This window comes from Glycine max, chromosome 17, assembly GCF_000004515.6.
Source record: "Glycine max cultivar Williams 82 chromosome 17, Glycine_max_v4.0, whole genome shotgun sequence".
Taxonomy (NCBI): Eukaryota; Viridiplantae; Streptophyta; class Magnoliopsida; order Fabales; family Fabaceae; genus Glycine; species Glycine max.
Window position 1 is genome coordinate 37304198 of NC_038253.2, and position 24645 is coordinate 37328842.

Here is a 24645-nt window from a genome sequence, read left to right on the forward strand (position 1 = left end):
AAATGTCTCTATAATATTCCACATGTTTTGCCATTAATTGACCTATCCAACTACTTACGTGTGTCTCTCATAAGAAACAGGGTATACATCAACCGTATCAAAAGGGAACTGCTATTTCGTCTCAATTAATTTCCAACTACCACATTTGACTCTTGCAAAACTACAAGTCCATTTCTCACTTGTACTTCGAAATAATGGAAAGTCGTGTGTTGTAATTATGTTAATCACGTATTCATCGTGTTGAGTATTGATTGAATTAGATATCTTAGAGGGTTAAATATATTTTTTCCATTCTTGTAGAATAAGTAATTTTTTGTTTTGATTCTTGTAAAAAGATGGTTCTCATTCTTATTAACTATCTATGTGTTTAATGAAATGTTAAATGATCATCTTTGATGACATTTGCTAGTGTGATACATCTAAAATTTATCTATAATTTTAAAATAAATGTTAATTATCTAAAAATGAATGTTAGGAACCAAAAACAATAATTTCAACTTTGGAAGGGATGAAAATTGATTTGTCTTGGAACCGAGATGGATTGGGATGATGTCTCCCAAGATAAATTACTAACCTATCCAATGTGGATTGTTTGTTAGAATTAAACTCCTAATAAGTGTTAACTTTGATGTGGCCTATAGGCAAAAGTACCAGTTTATGCTCCTTTCGCAAACTATTTACTAAAAGGGGGTTATTTTCAAATTATTTATCGGGGGTTTGTTTTTATTTGCATTGTGTCAAAGGCAGGGGCGTAATACAACGGGGAGCTGACACGTGACATTGAGTTGTTGTGCCAACAGATATGCGCAATGGGTTGCTACAGTTGCAGTGGCGCAATCACTTTTGAACAGACTTTTGGCAGCGTGTGTAGTGTTGACCAGCTGAAAATGTATTGTGTCATGTCAGTTGGAGCAACCCTTTGCTCAAATGCCCTAAGTACAACGTATTACGCCATTATTACCGGCACAATACATGCCTATATAAACTCTCGTTTCCCTTCCATCCACACACACTTTCTGGTACATTGTTTTCGCATCCCTCCAAATTCCTTTCTCTCTATATTACAGCTTTGTTGATATTTCTTCTGTCGGGTAAAAATCAATAATATATTTATTAATTTATTTTTATTAATTTGTATTATTTTTTGATGTTATTATTATTAATGAAAATTGTTGATGACATTATTGATTTATTTTGTAGGTTTTGTTATAAAAATGAGTTCTTCGATTATTGTTCTGGTTTATTTGAATGGAAGAATATTTCAAAGTGACGACAACATCAGATTTGAAGGCCCTAAAAAGGCTATTCAAATTAAACGTGGTGTAACTTTTGATGGGTTAAAAAAAAGAATTTGTGATAAGGTAAAATTAGATAAAAATGAAAGTATATCTACTATGACTTGCCGATTTTTAGTTGCAGGTAAATATATTGCATTGCAAATTTGTGACGATGAAGATGTTGAAACAATGATTAAAAGTTTTCAACAACAACAAGAAATGAGTGTCATTGAATTGTGCATTAAAGTAGATGTTGTCGGTGCTTCTGCGTTGAATGTGACAAATTCGCTATTATTATGTGAGAATAATATAGCTACCAATGAATCAAAAGTTCAAAGATTTGCAACAAATTTAGATGAAAATTCTGACGATGATGATTATATGATATCTAATTCATATGTTGAGGACTCGTTGGATGAGGATGAAGATATCGATGATATATCTGACACAAATGAAGAAGGTATATTTAATTAAATAATATTGTAATCTTATAATATTTTTTTGTAAATAGTATACAGAAGAGGTCCGTATTGGTATATAGTTTTAAACCATTAATGGACATTAAATAGCACTAAAAGAGGCATGTTTTCATAAATACTTTTGAGAAAAAACCGTATATTAAGATTTATTTGCAGGTGGAAGTGAGACTGCATTTTGGGAATTTGCTTCTAATTATAGTAACATTAATTGGAGTCATCCCGATGAAAAAGACATTTGTGGTTTCGATATGGCATCAACCTTCAATATTGGCCAAGAATTATTTGTTGGCATGGAATTTGAAAGCAAAAATGCAGTGAAAAATGCACTGCAACAGTATGTTATGAAGGTGCACCAAACTTTTAAAGTTCTTGAATCAAAATCACAAAAATATGTTGTTTGTTGCGCAAATCGAAGTGATGACATCCCATGCCCTTTTCATATAAGGACAATTGTATCTAAAAAAAATTGATCCATGGAAAGTTACATAGTGGGGGGGACCGCACATGTGTACCATGACAAACTTGATTCTGATTTAATTGCTACATATGCAGTAGGTATGATTTTAACTATTTTAATTATTCATGTTTGTTTATCATTGATTTGGTTTATGTTGATAATTAATTTTTGTTATAATTATTTTCATAGGGTTGATTAAAGAAGATTCATCATTGAAAATTTCTTTGATTCAAGAAAGGATCAGTGGTATGTTTAACTATAAAATTTCATACAGAAAGGCCTGGAAGGCTAAACAAATGGCCATTATGATAGAATATGGTGATTGGGATGAATCTTATGGCCAACTTTCGTCATGACCGAAGCACATGCAAAATCATTGTCCAGGATTGTATTATCAAATATGTGATGATGATTTTGTAGTTGGCAATACGGTGAGTCGTGAATACCGTCAGTTCCATCAAGTATTTTGGACTTTCGGTCAATGTAAAGAGGCTTTCAAGTATTGCAAGCGAATCATACAAGTCGACGGTACATTCTTTCAAGTATTTTAAAACATGTAAGTGTCATTTAATGTCATTAAATGTACTCATTAAATATTTTAAATATAAACGCAATATCACATATTTTAAAACATGTAAGTGTCATTAGATATAATAAAGAACATGAAATAAAAATATTATGAGAAAGAGAGCATATTAGGAAAGAGAGAGAGCAAGTTGGGAGGGAAGGGAGCAACAAAATGCTTACCAGGAAGAAGGAAGCTGCTGGAAGAGGGGGGTGTTTGCTGCAAGTGAGGGAACAACATGTGTATTTTCAATTTATAAGCGAAGAATGAGAGTTTTGGGGGGGAGGAGTATTGCGCCAACCCCTATGGCGCAACATGCTCACGTGCGTACCTGTGGTTGCGCCACTTTGCGTTGTCCCTACCTGCACCTATGCTGACTAAAAGTGGTTGCGCCACTGCGACTGTAGCAACCCATTGCACATATTTGTTGGCACAACAGCTCAATGTCACATGTCAGCTCCCCGTTGTATTGCGCCCCTGTCTTTGGCATAGTGCAAATAAAAATAGACCCCCCGGTAAATAGTTTGAAAACAGTCCCATTTTGGTAAATAGTTTGCAAAAGGAGCCTAAACTGGTACTTTTGTCGTGGCCTATATGGATAGAGGTTTTAGATCTTTTAAGTTTGGTCTCTCTATGGTAAGGTTAAGACACCATAAAAATAAGGTAAATACTTGTAAAAGATACTTCAAAAACTCAAAATTGTAAGATTTCATTCTTTTGAGAATTTATATAAAATGTTTATCTTCTATAGTGATGTTAATGGTATATATAGAAGTCAAAAATAGGTTGGATTTGGCCCAACACCCAAGGTCTCTTGTGAGTAATTATATCATATTACTCTTAGCTGAAGTGTGATATGGTATTCACACATTATGATAATTGTCTTATTACACCTCAATCAATACATATGTCTTTAGACAAATTTAATGGTTTGACACATGATTAACATAACGATAAATAAGATCTAAACTAAATTTTAAAAGATTTTTTTTACTTTAAATATGTTGAATATATTTGCTAACACGTGTATTTTCTTAACAATGTGTAAAGTCTTTTTTTTTTTACTTTATAAACACTAATAACAATTTTTTTTTCTAGTTGGCATAAATGAGTACATATCTGTATTATGATTAAACTCAATTTATAACAAAAATGAAAGAAAAAAATCATCGGGATCAAAACAAAAATTGAGTTTACAAGGACCAAAACACATTTATTTTAAATTTTAGAGGAATGAAAACCAAAGAAAAAAAATACTATAGATGCCAAAATCAAAGCTCACTCGTTTAAAGAGATTGAAAACATATTAAGTTCTTTTTAAATGAAAAAAAAAAAACACTAAAAGGAAGAGATTGAATAGTGTATATGTGAACTTTAAGAAGATTTTCAAAATCATTTTCACAAACACACAAAAGTTTTAGAACAAGTTCCCAAATGATTTCATCCAAAAAAACATGAACGGATGATAAACGCAATAACATAAAACACAATTCTGGAGAGTGGTTCATTAAACCTGGCTCGCCCAGTTCAACCTGTTGCAACCAGATGACACATCATTAAACCGACACTGAACCAAATAAAACTGGTATTTGACTCTGATTTGTTTTAAAAATCTCACATTTTACATTCCAAGTCTTTCATTTTCCATGGACAAAATCCAAATAACACAAAAAATAGCACAAGACATATTTGAACCATGAACATTTGATTCAAAACATACATGACTTACCACTCAACCAATTTTAAGTTATAGTGATTAATATATATAACCATATAGATATAAGTACAAAAATCCCAATAGTTAGATATATATATATATATATATATATATATATATATATAATCAATTATTAACTTATTAGGTCGACTCCTGACCTAGTAATTCAATACTCTAGTCAAGTTAATAATAAGTCAAAATTTGATAACTATGATGGGAATAATGGTGGCAACAATAAGAGTGATTGAGGGATAAGAGAAAAATATATAGTTATTTAATAAAAAAAAATATTTTTTTCTCTTTCAAGTATTTTTTTTATTTGAGACAATTTTTCTAATGATATATCGAGTACCAAAAAAAATTAAGGATTATCCTATCATTTTCCATTTGATTGTGATGTCCCATGGTTTTTTAAAATGTTATTATAATAATATGATACTCTAAAATCTAAAATAACAAAAAATACTATAAAAAAGAAAATAAGCATAATAAATAGAACTTAATGAGTATGGATAATCACCATAAAAAATTATACGTTGTAAATCAATAAAAAATAATTATCAATGTTAATTGTGATTGAATTACGATAAAATTATTATCTTATTTGTAAAAAAAATAGAATATCATATAAAAAAAATTAATAAATCAGTTTGATATTTAAGAATTACAAATTTATTAAATTGAAGAGTAATTTTTAGTTATTTGATTTATTAGATCTTGAATTTTGAATCATTTTAAAGCTATTCATAAACGAATAAATGGAGTATAAAACTTTTTTATATTGTTAATGTATAACCTATTTTTTTAAGTAAAAAATACACATAATAATAAATTTTTATTACAATAATAATAATAATAATAATAATAATAATATTTTTTTACAAATATTATAAAAATAAATATTTATATACTCAACCCCAAAAGCTAGTTCAAAGGGGTTTTAGCCGATGTTAAACTTATCATCTTAGAATGTGAGTTTAGACCTAACTCAACCCCAAAAGCTAACTAAAGGGATGACATTTTTATATTCTAATTTGACTTTATATTTATTTAATTGATGTGAGACTTGAGTTTTTCCAACATATACTCAGTAGTTTTACACTTTTGCTAATTGATAAATTGTGACCAAAATATATATATATATATATATATATATATATATATATATATATATATATATATATATATATATATATATATATATATATATATATATATATATATATATATATATATATATATATATATATATATATATATATATATATATATATATATATATATATATATATATATCGAGTCATGCGTTATTAACTTAGGTCCACTCCTGATGTAGTAATTCAATGCTCTAGTTAAGTCAAAGGTCCACTCCTGATCTAGTAATTCAATACTCTAGTTAAGTCAATGATAAGTCAAAATTTGATAATTATGATGAGAATGATGGTAACCTTAATAAGAATAAGTGAGAGATTTGTAAAAGAAAATAATAAAATATCATATAAAAAATTAATAAATCAGTTTGATATTTAAGAATTACAAATTTATTAAATTAAAGAGTAATTTTCAGTTATTTGATTTATTAGATTTTGAATTTTAATAATTTTTTGAGCTATTCATAAACGATTTTATGAATAAATCGAGTATAAAACTTTTTTATATTATTATTTTTTAAGTAAAAAATACATATAATAATAAATTTTTATTACAATAATAATAATAATAATATTTTTTACAAATATTGCAAAAATAAATATTTATACAGTAGTTTTACACTTTTACTAATTTGTAAATTGTGATTTTTCCAGTAAAATTAAAAATCTATTTTTTCTAACTTTTCTACTTTGAGCAGATTGAAGTGTGTGTGTGTGAGAGAGAGAGAGAGGGGGATCTTACTCTGTCTGAATGGAAAAGAAAAGCGTCACCGTGCAGATCCGTGATTGAGCAAAACGACGTCGTGCTGCTACGCATCGCATCGAAGTTGCAACAATGGCGAGTTCCGAATCGCAAGAGCATCATCCATGGATCTCGAATGCAGTTCCTTTGTTGGTGGTTCTTCTAATTGCACTTCACGTCTTCGCTTTGGTAACCCTAATTTCTTCTTCTTCTTCTTCTTCTTCAATTTTTTTTCCTCACCTCAACAGACTTAACCTAAATTCTCCTCTTTCTCTCTGCTTCAGGTGTATTGGATTTATAGATTGGCCACTGACAATAAGCCACAACAGCAGCAGCAGCTACAACAACAGCAACAGCAACATCAACAGAGAACAAAGGCTCACTGACCGACAACAACAACAACAACAACAACAAACGTTCTCATTCAATTTCATTTTCTTCAAACAATTGTTGTATGAAATTGTTAATTGTGTGCAGTAAAGGATATGATTTTTTTGTTTTTTTGGTATAACAGTGATGAATGAAGTTTTGTTTAATTTTTAAATTTGAGTGTTGCTGATATAGTTGATGCTGTTTGCTTCCACTAGCTAGTGTGCTTTCTGTTGTGTTAAAATTGAATAATGTGTGTGGAATATAGTCAAGCTACAATGCAATTTAGGTCATCTCATGTTAGTTGTATTGTATGCTTAGAGTGAGTTGATATCAATGACTCAATACTATATGTATCACATGAACAGAGAGCAAATGATTTAGAAATTAAGTAATTCAAGCAGGGGCTTGCATCTGGTGTCTAAGGTAGTTTCATCATTTTGCTCAAGATGGATTATGTTAAAGGCTTAGAAGTTAGAGCAGGGAGAAGGAGCTATTTATGAACAGTTGAGCACTAAAATGTTTAAAGGAAGTGGGTAAAGAACTAAAGATGTTTTCCTAGAAACTTGATCTGTAAATTGTTAGTTCAGAATGATTGCATTGTGTTAAACGAAGGTATTGCTTTAAATTATTGGATGTCTGTAGTGAACTATGCTTCATAATCATAGAGCCAAACCAATATCTTGGGATTGTAGCATTGGTTTGTAACGGTGTTGAACGTCGTCATGTGATCCATATAGTGTTTCTCATTTAATGGGATAAGACTTTGTTGTTGTTGTTGGTGGTGGTTTATAAAGTTTTTTGGAAATGCTAGCAAGTAGCAACATGCTATCTAAAACACTCTTCACTATTGGTTGAAATCCATGACTCTCAAAACCATGTGAATCATGTGCTTGGTTTCACGAGATGAAACCTAATGACAGTGTGTTGCTAGCATTCATGTTTCTCACAATAAAATATTTTTCCTGCATTTTTCGTCTTTCTTGCCTTGTCAATGTTGCATTTTAAGGCCTGGTCAGCTGGCCTTGGAAATATGCAGGCGTGCACTAGTTAATAGAGTAATGATATTTACAGAAACAAAAATTCTCAAACACTCCTCACAAGTTTGTGAAAATATAATTTCTCATGTTTAATGTTTGTCTAGTGATTATAAATAATGGGAAAGATGAATGATATATCTACTGTTCACATAATTCCTGAACTCGGGTGTGATGTTTACTGCTTTTATTTGTTGTGGGTTTATGTGATTTTCATTGAGGTGATGATTTTCCAAACCTGTAATGCAGAGTATATGTAATAACATTTGGAACAACTGAGAAATATGTAATGCAAGTATCATCGAAATAAGTGATTGATGAGGGTATGCATTATGTAATGTGATTATTGTATCTTTTATAATAAACATCAGTTGCATTATGTAATGTGATTATTGTACCTTTCTAGATGTGCACGAATATTTCAACAATATCTGCTTGTACGACTTATACAATAGTGCAAGATGTGTGCTATTTTATATCAGGAGTCAATATTAGCAATATTGGATTGCTTTTCAGGGAGGTGGCTTAACCAGTTAACCTATATGTAGCTGCTTGAGGTGAAATGTGAACTGTAAGTGATGAGAAAAGAAACAATTATATGTGCGGGAGAAAAAATTCTGTGCTCCTTGATAGTGTGTATTTTGCTTTCGGTTTTTCTTTATTTCTTTTTCCTCCCAAAAGTGTGGTTTGGGAGACTCTAAAGTTGACCTTAGTGGTTCGTTGGGACGACTCTAGTGATAAGTAAATTTGATCTTAACCATTGAGGAACTTCTGGTATTCAAACCCACAATAAGTATTAAAAAAAATCGTTTGTCTAAAGGTGAACTCTACCAAAATCTTGCAAGATAATTGAAAAAGAAAATTAAAATGTTTTTCATTCTCATAAAATTAGAAGCATAAAATTAGAAGAAATGTATGTTATTCATCCTTGTAAAATTTTTAGTATGTTTTTTATTCTTGTAAAATTAAAATATCATTTTATTTTTCAAAACATGATATGTACACTAACAATAATGATTTTTTACATCAGATATGTACATAATCGATACAAATGTAATATTTTTTTACATCAATTATATGTATAATTGATGTAAAAAAAGTTATACGCATAAGTTTGAATATTCAAACTTTGTTCCATACAAAAAAATGAACATTTTAATTGAGTAGGAAAAATATACTAAAATTTTTACAATGAAAAAAAAACATACATTTCTAATTTGAAACATATTTAAGTCTTGAAAAAAAAAATAGTCTTTGGGCGCCAAACTGCGTGTATTATCAGTGGAAAATAGTTGTAGTTTAATTTTGATATACTCAGTAAAAAATTTTACAGTATCACTCAATTAGACAACATCTTACATAGGACTCTGTAATTTGTGTGCTCCCAATTAAGCCATATAACTTTGAGCTCCAAATTCTGCTGCACATTGGGCCTAGAGAAATGAGACCCATATATGTGGCTGCAATTTTCTCTTGCCATGTTTCCTGAATTGGAGATTTCCCAAGTTCAATTCAGTCAATTGGGGCTCCTTCTGACAGCATGATTGTAATTGAGCAATTGTTTCCTCCACCTCCATTGTTGCTTTTGACACGTATTCCAAAATATAAAATTACATTCCAGATATTGACCTTTCCGAAAAATAAAAATTTTACATTCCAGAATGTAAAATTACATTCATTCTCGATTAGGATTTCTGGAAGCAATCGCCTTGTAGTAATTGAATCCAACGGCAGACACTGTCGTGCTTCAACATTTTCAGAACCTTGGGTTAAATTCTTCTTCAAAATTTCACCAGCTTGGGCCGATTGGGTGACCACGGACCACCCCGGAATGCAAGTATGCAAGCTTTCTATTGATTTACTTGATTGTGCTTCTATTCACCAATTTAATGCAAGTTAATTAATATGAAAAATATTTACGGGTCATTATTTGATTGTCAATATCGATGGGAGATATAAAAAATCATTTTTTTAATTTTATATAAAAAATTGTAAACAAATAGTAATAATTAGTTATTTAATATAATTTGTAAATTATTTTTAATCCACTCTAATGGTTTAGACTTTATTTTTAGTGAATCAACATAAATATTCCTCCGCTGTGCTGTTCCACGTGTGTCTCTAGATACTCTTTTTCATAATTTCATTGTTTGGTCTAATAAACAGCCAATGTACTTGTTGTTATAATTGAGAGTAGTTCAGGGAAAACAAACAATCCAAAGGAATTCTATATATCATGAAGCTCTCTGTAACCTTGATATGCTTAGCTGTATGTCCATCTATGCGACACTCACACGGTGAAGCATCTAATAAGATTTTTTCTTTAAAAAAATTATTATGATTATTATCATTTGATTAAAAAGCAGAAATTTATAAAAGATGGTGTGGAAAAAATTAAAGGGAAGAAACTACACTTCAATTCAAGATAGAGAAAGTTTGCATTTATAAAGGTAGGAGCTTAAACTTGTGAATTGTTTAGATAACACAAGATTTTATCTTACTCTACTTTATTAGGGTGTGTTGAATACAAGTTACATTCAATGTAACTTGTATTTTTCCTGTTAACATGCTTTAACTGCAATCTAATTTTATTTTAGGAGATGCTAAAACATACACAACTATACATGTGAAAGGTTAAGGATATACTAAATGAGCTCTTTAATTTTAATTGAAGAAAATGATGTCATTTTATCATAGAGTATTTATCAACAAAATTCTCCTATGCATGCATCATCAACATCCAAAAGATTTCCATGTGTCCAGAGCAGTCTAATTAAACTGCATGACAAAATGATCTCAAGGGGTTTCATTTAGAAACTAATTTCCAATAAGGGTTCGTTTTGAAACATTTTGCGTTGGCGGTCTATTTTGTGGAAGCGTTTCATCGAGGAGCATGACGAAACACATATTTCGCCATTCCTGCTGGCGAAACAGTGCATGCATGTCGCCATCCTCACTGGCGAAACACAAGTGTATTTCGCCATCCGTACTGGCGAAATAGCTAGTAGGTGCAATGTATTTCGTCATCCGTATTAGCGAAATGGTTGGGTATATAATAAAAAAATTGGTTCGCTGCCTCTACCAAAAATTGTTTCCCTCTGATTATGCACTCCTAAGAGACACAGTTGGTTCACTGCCTCTACCAGAAATTGCTTTCCTCTGATTATGCACTCTTAAGAGACACAAGAGACACACCAGTTTTAAGTTTTGTTATTTCTCCATATCTCTCTCTCATTTTAATATCAGATCTGCTCGTATCTCTCCTTTTTGAATCCTCGCATCATTTACAAATTTTGTTTGAAGTAATATTTTTTTTTGTAGAATTAAGTTTTAATCTTAAGTTTAACTGAAGTAGTATTTTTTATAATTAGATTATTTTATTTTGAAGTTATTGTTGTTATGATTAATTATTTATAATAATTTTTTAGTAGGTATATTTTGGTATATGATGAATTCGGTTATAACAATCTTATATTTCATTGGAAGGGTATATGAAGAGAATGATAGTGTAATATTTGAAGGCAGTAAAAAAAATGGTTCAGATTAAACATGGAATAAGTTTTAATGTTTTGAAAAAAAATTGAAGGTAAATTTAGAAAATAATGAAATTATTTCTTCTATAAGTTGTAGATTTTTAGTTTCAGGAAAATATGTTGCGTTGCAAATATGTGATGACGAAGATGTTGAAACTATGATTGAAAGTTTTCAACAACAAGAACAAATGTCAGTTATAGAATTGTACATAGAAAAGGATGTTGTTGGTGGTTCTACGTTTCATTATGCAAATTCTGTTAGATCATGTGAAAATAATTTATCTAATAATGAGTCGAAACCGCCAAGAAATGTAAGTAATTTAGATGATGATGAAGATGATGATGATTATCTTGTGTCTAATTCATACGTTGAAGAGTCTTTAGATGAAGATGATAGTGCTAATGGTATATCTGATGCAGATGATGAAGTCACCCACACGATTGAACCAGTTACAATTGTTCAACCAAGAGAAGATATATTTAATTTAATTAAAAAATAGTTGAATACATTAATCATTTTATAACAACTGTATTTAATGGTAAATAAATATTTTTGTGATATTGACCTAAATTTTATTTTTTTAACTATTAGGTGTAGAAGGAATTCAAAATCCATTTTGGAATGATGCTTTGCATTATAACAATATCAATGAGAGTCATCCTGAAGAGGAGGACATTTGCGGTTTGGAGATGCCATCAAGTGTTAATGTTGGACAAAAATTATATGTTGGTATGGATTTTGATAGTAAAGATGTGGTAAAGAATGCACTAAAACAATATGTTATGAAGGTGCATCAAAGTTTTAAAGTTCTTGAAACCAAATTGCACAAATATATCATTTGTTGCCCGAATAAAAGTGCAGAGTGTCCTTGCCCTTTTTATATGAGGGTAATGGGGTGGACCACACACATGTCTAAATATGAGTGTGACACAAGATCATTACAAACTTGATTCATATTTAATTGCCACTTGTGTAGTAGGTACATTTTTAATTTTCATATTATCCTACTTTTGCATTTTTTGTTATTTAAATTTTTTTATTTTATTAACAGACATGATTAGAGAAGATCCATCAATAAAAGTTTCTTTGATTCAAGAAAGAATAAACAGTGAATTTGCCTATAAGGTTTCGTACAAAAAAGCATGGATGGAGAAACAAAAAATGATTGCAATTGAATATGGCGATTGGGAAGAGTCATATGCGAAACTTTCATCGTGGCTAAAACACATGCAAATAATTCTCCTGGATCCTATTTTCAAATACTGCATGACGATTTTATTGTTGGGAATAGGGTGAGTCGTGAACACCTTCAGTTTCATAGAGTATTTTGGACTTTCGGTCAATGTAAAGAGGCTTTTAATTATTGTAAGCCAATGATACAAGTTGACGGCACACATTTATACGGGAAATATCGTGGGACCCTGTTAATGGCCACATCACAAGATGAAAATGATGGTGTTCTTCCTCTAGCATTCGCCGTAGTCGAAGGTGAAACGTTAACAGCGTGGTCATGGTTTTTGACACACTTACGTGAACACGTGATAGATAAAAATGGTATTTGTCTCATATCTGATTGTCACACGAGTATAAAGTCTACTTTTGCTAACAAAGCACTTGGTTGGCAACCTCCCCACGCTTATCATGTTTACTGTGTCCGACACATAGCAAGCAATTTCAATCGCAAATTCAACAATGTCAAACAAAAAGAAATGTTGAAGAAATTGGGTAAGATTTAATTTATAATATGATGTTAATTTAAGTATCATATATACTTAAAATTGTTGTTGCTAACTAATTTTATGCAGGCTACACTCCTTGCAAGCATACATTTGATCAAAATTTAGAAAAATTTCGTCAATTAAGTCCAGCCATAGCAACATGAATTAATTGCATTTCAAAGGAAAAATGGACCATGGCTTATGATAAAGAAGGACGTAGATATGGTCACATGACAACCAACCAACCTCTCGGAATGTGTAAATAAGGTATTGAAGGATTGTCGCAACATACCAATAACAGTTTTGGTGAAATCAACATATCGTAGGTGCCGAAAGTACTTTTGTTGATCGTGGTCACCAAGCCCAAAGACAATTAAATGTAGGACAAGTATATTGTTCTAAGGTTGTTAAAGAACTTCGTTCGCATCTATGATATCCACTCGACAAGGTTTGAAGTAGAGGAGACATTCAATCCTATAACGCAACATGGCGGACAAAAGTGGGCAGCTAACTTGAATAACCATTATTGTCAATGCGGAAAGTATTATGCACTTCACTATCCATGTTCACACATTATTGCTGCTTGTGGTTACGTGAGCATGAACTACTTCATATATGTAGATGTTGTTTACACAAATGACCACATCTTAAAAGCTTACTCCACACAATGGTGGCCTCTTGGGAATGAAGCGAAAATTCCTCCTTTTGATGACTCATGGACACTTATCCCTGATCCAAGTACAATTCGTACGAAAGGTTGGCCAAAATCAACAAGGATAAGGAATGAGATGGATTGGCTCGAACCATCTGAGCACTGACAAAAATATAGTAGATGTGGAAGAAAAGGACACAACAGGCGTCGATGTCCAATGCAATCTGAATGTGGAAGTTGTTAAATTAATTGATTTATGTATTTTGCTTGTCTACTTCAATGAAATGGTTGCTATCCATGATCAGTTTGTTTTTTTAATTATTTATTATTATATTTTTGTACGTGACATAAACTGCATCCATTACTAAATATTCATAACATAAAAGATAATAGAAGTCTAAAATTTAAATTAAAAACATACAATAAAATATTTAAATAGTAATACGAAAATCAATCGTTATGATGTCCGTGATGACGTGAGGATGTGCCGTATGGGCGTTCCCATCTTCGTGCTTGTCTATCAGGGTTTCTTTTGCCATGATGTCTCCCCTCTTCAACTTGGTCAGCCTCAGTAGAGAAATGGTGACGTAAATCAACACCTAATAATTCATCCATATCAAGTATTGCTCCGGGTACATTTCATTGAGTACCTAATGGGGCATTTGGTGTTGGAATTGGAGCATCATGTTTCTGTGAAGGGGTCATAGTAGGCCATGAAAAATTGGGATATGTCTCCGCAGCACCACCTAATGAATGTTCGCTTGCAAAAGTATCACTTTAATGACCTTCAAATGGATATTGATACATTTGTGTCGGATACTGAGAAAATGCTGGTGGTGTGTAATACATTCTATGGCCACGCTCTACCATCTGTGGGTACAAATATGGTTCCGCTTCAACAGCCTCCCTTCGTCTGGCTATGCCTTGAGTTTCAACACTTGATTGGAGAATATTAAACTTTTGTGCTGGAATTCATGTTCTGTTGCTGGACCATGTGCAGAGGTTCAATGATTCCCTCTTGCTCTTAAGATAAAATGGTTATTCTCTCCACATATGGCACTAGATCATGCACTGTCCATGTATTTATCCCTTGTGAGACACCATTGTACTGTAATATCTCTGCAACTTCAACCTCCAATTATTAGGTGTTCAAATTAATGGATCATGTGCAGAGGTTCAATGATTCCCTCTTGCTCTTAAGATAAAATGGTTATTCTCTCCACATACGGCACTAGATCATGCACTCTCCATGTATTTCTCCCTTGTGAGACACCATTGTACTGTAATGTCTCTGCAACTTCAACCTCCAATTATTAGGTGCTCAAATTAATGGACTAAAATTTCATAAATAATTTGAACTTAAATATTCAGAAAAAAAATAAAAAATACCAATGTAGCTGTGTTTGCATTTTTAGGGTCAACAAACATCTTCGTTTTTTGCCTATACCACACCATATAGTCGGAGTTAAATCTCAGTAGGCCTTCTTGTCAAGGATAACCATCGACTCTAAAATCAGCCCGATTGTTCCATTGATTGATCATTGGGCCTAACAGTTGCCCCCAATCTTCATCATGTTTTCCTTTCAATGTTATGCCATGAATATTGAAGGGTTGCGAAGGACACCGTGAAATTAGTTGTTGCATTCCAAATTGTCTCAACACTTTATCAGGTTGGTGCCACTTAATAACTTGGAAACAAATTAGTGGCACTATCGTGCACCACGCTACACTTCCAACTAAACAAATTGGAGGCAACACTGACATAATATTTGTTGTGTAAGGCTCCCACACAAACTGCATATAATTCCAATGTTGTTTATTTTTAGTGAAATATAACATATTATTTATTATTTAAGTAATACATTTAAATGTTATTACCTCATGTTGTTTCATAATATCTAATTTGTGATGAAAAAGTATCAAATCATCATTGCCGATATGTTGATTTCCCCGTCGCAGTCACCTAAAAAAAATTATAAATTAATATAAGTTACATTATTAATTATTTTGAAATAAAATCTAATTTTTTAAACGACTAACCTGTGTCCAACTGGTTTATTTTCTATTAGTGGAGGAGTCCTCTTTGGAGCCAAACTTGTACATAGCTCCCATGCCCACATTTGTATTAAGACGCACACACCTCCAATTGATTTAATTTTATAATCGGTGACGCTGCATATCTCTCTATATAAATAAGCAATGCATACATGCTGCACTCTCTATGTTCTGTCAAAATTGCAGGTACCTTAGCGAAACTTTGCTACTGCCTTTGTAAAAAAATAAGACACCTCCAATGAATCTTAAGATACATGCATGTGTAAACCTTTCTACTTGTTGTAAGTTGCCGTCATGGTTATTTAATTCTGGAAAATGTTGAGCCAACCAACTTAATTTAATCAAACTACCTTGAAGTTCACATTCTTCTGGTCTGACCCCTAACAATTCTCCACATAAATCAGCCCAATTAAGGTTTGTTGGACCAATTAATGGTGACCCATCCACACGGAAACCTAATAAAACAGATACATCTTGAAGAGTAATAGGGCACTCTTCACATCTCATGTGAAAAGTATGTGTTTCGGCCTCCATATTTCTATCAAAATGATAATTAATGCCACATTTATTTTTCAATATCCCATTTTCATAATCCAATAAAAACTAGATTATCGAAGTAGAGGAATAATCTCGTCTGATATTTGTTCTTGACCCTAATATATGGGGACAACTCGTCTAATATGGTATTTTCTATTTTCTTTCTCATTCCAAATATATTGTGAAACATGCTTATCTTGCATCCATAACACGTTACCATCAACTGGACCAGATTTAATTTTTATATTTGATGAAGATGATGAAGAAGATGTCATTGATACTACAAAATAAAATATAATACAATAAGTGACAAAAAAATTCTAAAATATTTGTACATAATATAATAAAATTAAGTACATTTATAAAAATTAAATTTAATATATATAAAAAATATTAATGACACGATAAATATATTATACAAAATAAATTAAAATACATGCAAAGATGCTAAACAAATAATAACACAATAAACATTGTAAAAGCTAAATTTAATATATGCACAAAATTAATAAACAAATAACAGAATATATATATATATATATATATATATATATATATATATATATATATATATATATATATATATATATATATATATATATATATATATATATATATATATATATATATATATATATAAATAGAATAATAACTTAGCATAAATACTTTTATAATATTAACATATTAATAATAAACTAATACCAAAATATATATGTAAAATAATTATATCATACACCTCTATAATACCAAAAACAAAATATTTAAATATCAACAACACAAAAAATACATATAAAAATTGCCAGGATGAATATATTACCAAAGTTTGACTAACACCAACGCACCAACAACGGAAAAAATGGCTGCGGAAGAAATGTATTTTACACAAATATATGTATAAAAATATATGGTGAATAATTTCGCTAACAATAATATAAAAATTGAAGTGGACGAAAAATATACATATGATATATTGCTGGTAGTAGATTGAAGCGTTTCGCCACTACCACCAGCGAAATAATTCGCTTTGAAGGTAGAAAAAGTAGAAAAATCTTGAAGGCAATGTGTGTATTCGGGACCACAGAAGGGTGTTATATAAAGGGGAGGGGGAGAGGGTGGAGGGCCAAAATTTAAATGGAGTTGGATTAATTTCGCTCCCACCTTCAACTAAACAATGGCTATGCCTGCAACGTACCTGCAACCACGCTTCTGAAAAGGCTACATGCACGCTTCTGAAAAAGGCTTCTACCTGCATGGTGTTTCACCGGCACGGATGGCGAAATGCATGCACGTGAAAATGGCAAAACCTATTTCGCCCGTGAGGATGGCGACATTCAGGTGCACGTGTTGTTCACTTGTGCTTCGCCAGTGAGGATGGCGCCATGCATGTGAAACCTGTTGCTACACTGACACACCTGTTGATGGCGACATGCATGCACTGTTTCACCGACAGGAATGGAGAAATGTGTTTCGCCATGCTCCTCGACGAAATGCTTACACAAAACAGACCCCCAACGCACAATGGACCCTTATTGGGAATTAGTTTCTAAATGAAACCCCCTGAGGTCATTTTGCCTAAACTGCACCCACCCTTGACTTCTTCTTTAATGAGTATTGTTGAATTTACGTTGCAATCCAAATCCAACGATTAAAACAAACTAAAGAGAGAAAAATTCCTTTCCAGCCTTGTCAATATGCTTTCACCATAAAACTCTTTAACCCTTGCTCCCACTCCCAGCTTTGTGTTTAGCCTTCCTATAATTTCCATCTTTCCTATTTGTATATATTTTTAAATTATTGCTGCCATTGGTACAATTGTGAATTAAAAAAATTTAATGCCCAGTAATATAAAAAAAGGCAAGAAACAAGTAATTAACCTTTGAACTAACATCTTAGGTTTTTTTAGAGTAACCAACATCTTAGGTTAAAGTTTCTAATGATAAGAAATAATATTACATCAATATGGTAATGGTATAGTATAATTAGTTTAGACATGTGGTAGGAAATTTGATTTTCAAATATAAATATATATATATATATATATATATATATATATTAAGATAATTCTTTTTTATATGTAAAAATCAAAATCAGCATCAGAAGTTTACAATAATTTACACACTTTATTCAACCAATTAATTGAATTAGTCTCTCTTAACATATATTAAGATAATTCAACCCTTTAAATGAATATCCATTCTTTTAGTCTTTAGTTTTCAGCCTTAAGATCACCCATGAAAAATAATATTACAATTAGTTGAAATGATTGTGCATAATATACCCAATCCTTTTCCAACACATCCGTGAATATATATATTAAGATAATAATGTTGAAAATCAATAATTAACAAAACATAGTTGTCAAAGCATATAATTTCATCATTGTGTTAAAGGTTTTATTCTCGAGTTTCCAACAAAAATTGAACTTTTTTCTTGATGCCTTAAATAATTGAACTTTGAAACAAAAAATCATTTTCAAATAGTATTCCCTGTTTTATTTTATGCATCGTTGACACGTACTTGTTAACATTAGCTTTGGCTGGCCAACATAAAGTGAGGGCTCTATCATAATATCCACAAAATTAGAGGCACTTTTCTAATTATTCTTTTTTTCTTTCTAGCCCCTCTTTCAATTTATCCATTGCTAACACACCCTTCTTCTCTCCACGTTAAATGGAGTTAGTTCAGTTCTAGTTCTTACATAGTGTCTGCAAACAAAGCCTCCACCAATGTTGCCGCCGTCGTCGAACCCTCGTCGGAGCTTGGGTAATGCCGTCGAAAGCAGCTTTCTCGACTGGATCTCCGACTCAATCAACGGCGGCTCCCTCCGCTGTGTCGACCTAAACTCCGGCACCAATGGATGGGTGTCACCGCCGGGCTCCGTCTTCTCCCTCAGTGCCAAAAATTTCTTTTAGAATCGCCAAAAATGCCCCGCCGAAGACTACCTCCTCCTGCTGGCGAGCATGGACTAGCTCAAATCCACCACAAAACTCGACCACGTGCTCTCACGCGCTCACAACAACGTGATGCACGCGCTACGAAGATCTCAATCTCAAACCCTAGGTCGATCGCTAAAGAGCTTTGTCTTCACGGTGAACCTCTAGATCTCGGACAGAAAAGACCACCACAGTGCGGTGTTCTACTTTGCGATCGATGCACCAGATCCTCTCCGAACTAGTTCGCTCTTAAACCGGTTCGTGCACGGCAACGATGTGTTCCGAAACCAACGGTTCAAGCTGGTGAACTGGATTGAGAAGGGACCGTGGATCGTGAAGAAGGCCATGGGGAGCCATAGCGCATGCTTGTTAGGGAAAGTGTTGAACTGCATTTACTACAAAGGTTCTAATTACCTCAAAATTGACGTCGACATCGAAATTTTGCACCTCGTGTTAGGGTACGTGACAACGGTGATGATCGACATGGGGTTTGTGGTAGAGGCGCAGGCGGAGGAGGAGTTGCTGGAGTGGTTGATCGATGCAATTAGGGTTTGCCATATGGAAATGGCGTTAGCCACGGTGATTGAGTCACCGCACGTGCCGCGTGGGATTGGGTTGGCTAAAGTGAATCATCATAAGTCTACGGATGAGCTTGCTTTGAATGATTAGACATTTTTTTAGTGATAGTACAAATTTTAATTATTCTTCAATGGATTTTAACTTCTTCTTTATGATCCTAAAAAAAATCTTGTTTATTGGATATAGTTAAAAAAATATTTACATTATCTATGTATCACAACTAAATTTCTATTTTTATTTTATCAAAATTAGATACATTCTTTTATGGCTTAAATATGTTTTTGGTTTCTTATAAATACTTTTATTTTGTATTTGGTCCCTAATAAATTTTTTCTTCGGATCGGGTTCCTATTATTTGAAAAATTTTGTTTGAGGTTTCTTCTGTTTGTCGAAATCTGTTGTTTGATTACGTGACCGTTAACCGGTCACGTAGACATGCCACATGTCATGTCATGTGCACTGGTTGCTTGAGTGGAATTTTTTTTAATTCTTAAAAAATAATTACTCCTTCGTTTGGAAAGTCACTCGTTCATTTTTTCGCCGGAGCAAAACGAGATCGTCGCTACTCCTTCGTTTCTCCTTCCTTTATATCTTCCTTCTTTCCAAGTCTCAACAAACATCATACCAGAATACAAGTTGAAAAGCCACTCTTCATCCCTAATCTTGTGCCACCCTAAAATTCAGATTCACAGTCCCAAATCAAAACTCCAATTTCAGATTCAAATAAAAATTAGAATTTAGAGTCGATGGTAAGAGTTTTGCGTGCGTGACATTTACGATGATAAAGGGAGGGTTGCACGTAAGATTATGGGTATGGGTGGAGCCATGGAGGTGGTTACGATGCGGGGTAGTGGTTTTGATGTTGTTTTGTTTGGATCTGGTGATAGGTGATGGTTTTGGACGCGGATTTGATAGATCTAATGATGATGGTGGAGCGGTGGTGTGGTGATGGTGTAGGGAGGTCACGTGGCGGCCCGCGTCATGATGGTGATGGGGTTGGGAGAAAGATGGCGACACAGTAAACGTTAAGGGAGGAGATGGTGGTTGGTGGTGGGCGGCGACAAAGAACTGTCACATTCTACCCCTTTCGTATGATCCTCATGAATTATCTAATCTATAAAAAGTTCAAGTGGAAAAGTTTACAACAACTTGCTTGCAGATTCTCATGTTCCCTCGCTTTTGAACAATACCTATTTGTTTCACGCGTTAAACATGGAGAAAATTCCACCTTTTCCAAGCCATTTAGGTTCTTATGTGATTACAAGTTTTCAAGGCACTGTAGTGTCAAGAACACAAAAACCTTGCATGCTCATTTGCTTATAACTCGTGATTTACAGTTTGATATCTTCTTGATGAACTCTTTGCTTAATTTGTACTGCTAATCCACTGACATGGTTGTTGCCCACAAGCTATTTGATACAACTGCTATTCCAAATCTTGTTTCTTGGAACACCATGATATCTGGTTTTGACCATAATCAAATGTTTGAGAAGTCATTGGAGATGTTTAATAGGATGCATTTGCTTGGTGTTGAACCTATGAGTTTAGTTATGGGAGTGTTCTTTTGGCCTGTTGTGCTTTGCGAGCTCCAATATTTTGCAAACAAGTTTATTCACTTGTTATGAAAAATGGTTTTATTTCTTGTGGTTATGTTCAGACTCGAATGGTGGATTTGTTAAGAGAGATGGCAACGCTCGGGTTGGGCAGTGACGAAGAACTTGGAGATGGGGGGCGGGGCAGGGGCTAGGCGGCGGGGATGTTAACTCATTGGCAAGTGCACCAATTCGTCCAAGTAGTAAATTAAAACGGTTAGACCGAGTATCGTGTCCATAAGTATTTTCTTGAACACAAATGATTCGTATGCAGTTCGTATACAATTTATAGTTGGATTTATATGAAGTTTATTAAATCATTTAAGTCGTAAGGTAAACCAGAATATAATTCTAAGTTAAAACTGAATAATAGAAATAAACACCGAACTTAGCGAATGAAGACAAATACCAAGTTGATTATGTCGGGGAGCACCTTACTGAAACCTCTCTTGACGTAATTATAAATTTTTTCTCTATTTAATATTATTCTAATGTCACTTACACCCACAAATCTACTCTAACTGCAATTCCCCACATGAAAGAGTCTAATCCTCCTAGTTTCATTCTCGATTCCTCAAAGAAGTCAAACTAAGTGAGCAACATGATGACTAAGATGTAAACTATAACTAAATTACTTCACATTATCCCTAGAAATGAAGAATTTTAGTGGCTCTACCATGTTCTAAGGATTAACCGCATTTTCCACTACTTAAATCCTAACAAAGCATATAAATGGGTGATCAAATCAAATACATGGAAATAAACATAGGAAGAAGCAAAGACAATAGTAATAATATTAAATAGATAGTGAGAGTTTTTACATCAAAAGGGCTCAATGGAAACTCCCCAACAATGGAGTGTTTAGCTCTCCATTAACCTGGAGAGCTTAACTACAAATGGAAAAAGCAAGGAATGGATGAAGTGTTGTATCAAATGAGGGAGAGATGGGCTAGTAAATGTTTTTCTCCAGCCTAAGCTCCAGGGTTACTGTTTCATACATGTAAAAAATGTTCTATCTTCCTCCCTCTTTTCCAGCTTTAAAGACTCTCGGGCTTCTCGATTCACGAATACGCGCTCAGCGTGCTAGTCTCGCTGAGCGCGAGTTAGTGACTAGGTGCTGAGCGAGCTGAACTCGCACTAAGCGCGAGAATCGACAAAAATCGCGCTAAGTGGGTTGGCTACACGCTGAGCGGGATGCTCTCTGACGGCAGGTTCTCTAGGGTTCTTCTTCGCGCTAGGCGGGTGTCTTTGCACTGAGCGGATGCACTCGCTCAGCGAGCTTTGTGCGCTGAGCGTGAGCCTTCAGAATTCACTTCCTAACTTCCCTTGCTTAAAATCTAAAAATTCACATAAAAAAATATCAACTATCATGTTGAGACCTTCACTGTGTAAAACTCATAGGAAGTTAGCTTTTTAACAATTCACACAAAAAGAAGCCATAAAAATGGAGGCACATTGCTAATTTCATCTACTTTTAGTGCATTTTGTACTTCTGAATATCAGTTATCAAGGGACCATGGTGGAGAGGAGTTCAAGGGACCATGGTGGAGAGGAGTTCTGGGAGGGTCACGGTGGCGGACTCTGCCATGCCATTCCCAACAGCGAGAAAGGGAGAAGAGAGTCAACAGAGAAAGTGGTTCTCCAAAGGGGAAAAATGGGAAAAGAAAAAAAAAAGAATTTTTTTAAGTGTATACGTGTAATCTTAATCAGACAAAAATCACACGTGGCATGCCTGCGTGGCCAATTAATGGTCACGTAAACAATTAGCAGATCCCGATTAACGGTAAGGACCTCGGACAAATTTTTTCAAATATTAGGGACCAAATCCAAAGAAAAAATTTATTAGGGACCAAACTCAAAAAATAGGTATTTATCAGGGATCAAAAACATATTTAAGGCTTTTTGTATTTATTCAAAGGTTTATATTGTATTAAGTCAGTATCGGACAATTTTTTACTACATTAATCGGGCGAGTGCTTCCAATTGTTAGTTGATAATGCGATTTGTTAAATTTTGCTCCCTTCTTTCTATTGTAATTATCATCTTAAATTGTTATTTTACATAAACAAAAGAAAAATTAATGAATAGGTGAAAAAAATAATATAAAAAAATTAACTTTACAATCGTTAATTCATTTTGTATTTTTAACTTATATCATTAATATTATAAGGGATATAAGTAAAAAAATAATTAATATTACATTAAAAAATTAATATATTACTTATTTTGAAATATTTTTTTTTACACAATAATTATGATGGAATGGAGGAAGTATTGAAAATAGAATTTGTTAACACGTTTATGTAATTATTAATCAATCATTTAGATCCTATTTGATTTAAATGATTTGACCATGGTGAAAATCTTAAAGTACACCTTAGTAAACTGGCAAGGAATTGAAGTATGGGCTGGGGAAAAGATATTAGAGTGCGTTTGTGTTGTGCTTGGAATCAGAGTCAGACAGTTGTTGAGGACGGTGAGCATAAATGCAAGGCATGGGGGTGCGATGCATGTTTGGACAATTCCTTGATTTAAATGAAAGAAAGGGATCATAAAGTCTTAATTATGCTGCTTCTGAGTTTTGAGGTCTACCATTTTATTACTCATACTATTTTTTTTATAAGAACAAGAAAAATAAATACATATGCAGAGATGCCAACCTGGGTAAGCTGTATTTTGGTTATAAAATAAGACAAATATCTTTACTATATTGCTTAAGTAACCCAAAAGAGAATTTTTTTATAAAAATTTGTAAATTTATGTTATTTATAAATTTTTATATTTTCTGTTATGATCTTTATTATAAATATTTTTTATTTTAATTTTTTAATCAATGTCCTAAAAATATTAATTATCAATATCCTTAAAATAATGTCTTAGATGTTATGGGTATCATTGATCTCTAATATATAATGATTGGTTGTCATGTTTCAGTCTGAACCCAACCCTTCTTAGTAGTGTGGCCCTATTCCAACGAAGTGTCCAAGTTCAGGTTGGTTGACTTAAAAGGGATTTATTTTTTTATAATTTAAAATAAATGGTAACAAGTGAAATGAACTAAATTATTCTAATAACTTAAAATTAATTCCTACAATTCATTATTTTTTAAAAGATTTTATATTTAACTTTTTCAATAATTAAACTGTATTATATACTTATTTGAAAAGATTGATTCATTGAGTGGAAATCTTAGATACATATATTTTTTTTTATTAGAATTGAAGTTTTACCTTGTAATTGGAAAAATTCTT

The 24645-nt window shown here is 32.7% G+C and overlaps 1 long non-coding RNA gene and 1 pseudogene across 1 annotated transcript; both read left to right on the forward strand.

Moving 5' to 3' along the window:
• Nucleotides 1-6333: 6333 nt before the first annotated feature.
• On the forward strand, nt 6334-6932 carry LOC100802699 (uncharacterized). The gene is made up of 2 exons (XR_001385606.3): nt 6334-6577; nt 6673-6932. It is a non-coding gene; the product is annotated as an uncharacterized lncRNA (long non-coding RNA).
• Nucleotides 6933-19016: 12084 nt separating this feature from the next.
• LOC100788915 (protein ENHANCED DISEASE RESISTANCE 2-like) lies at nt 19017-19892 on the forward strand (annotated as a pseudogene).
• Nucleotides 19893-24645: the final 4753 nt, after the last annotated feature.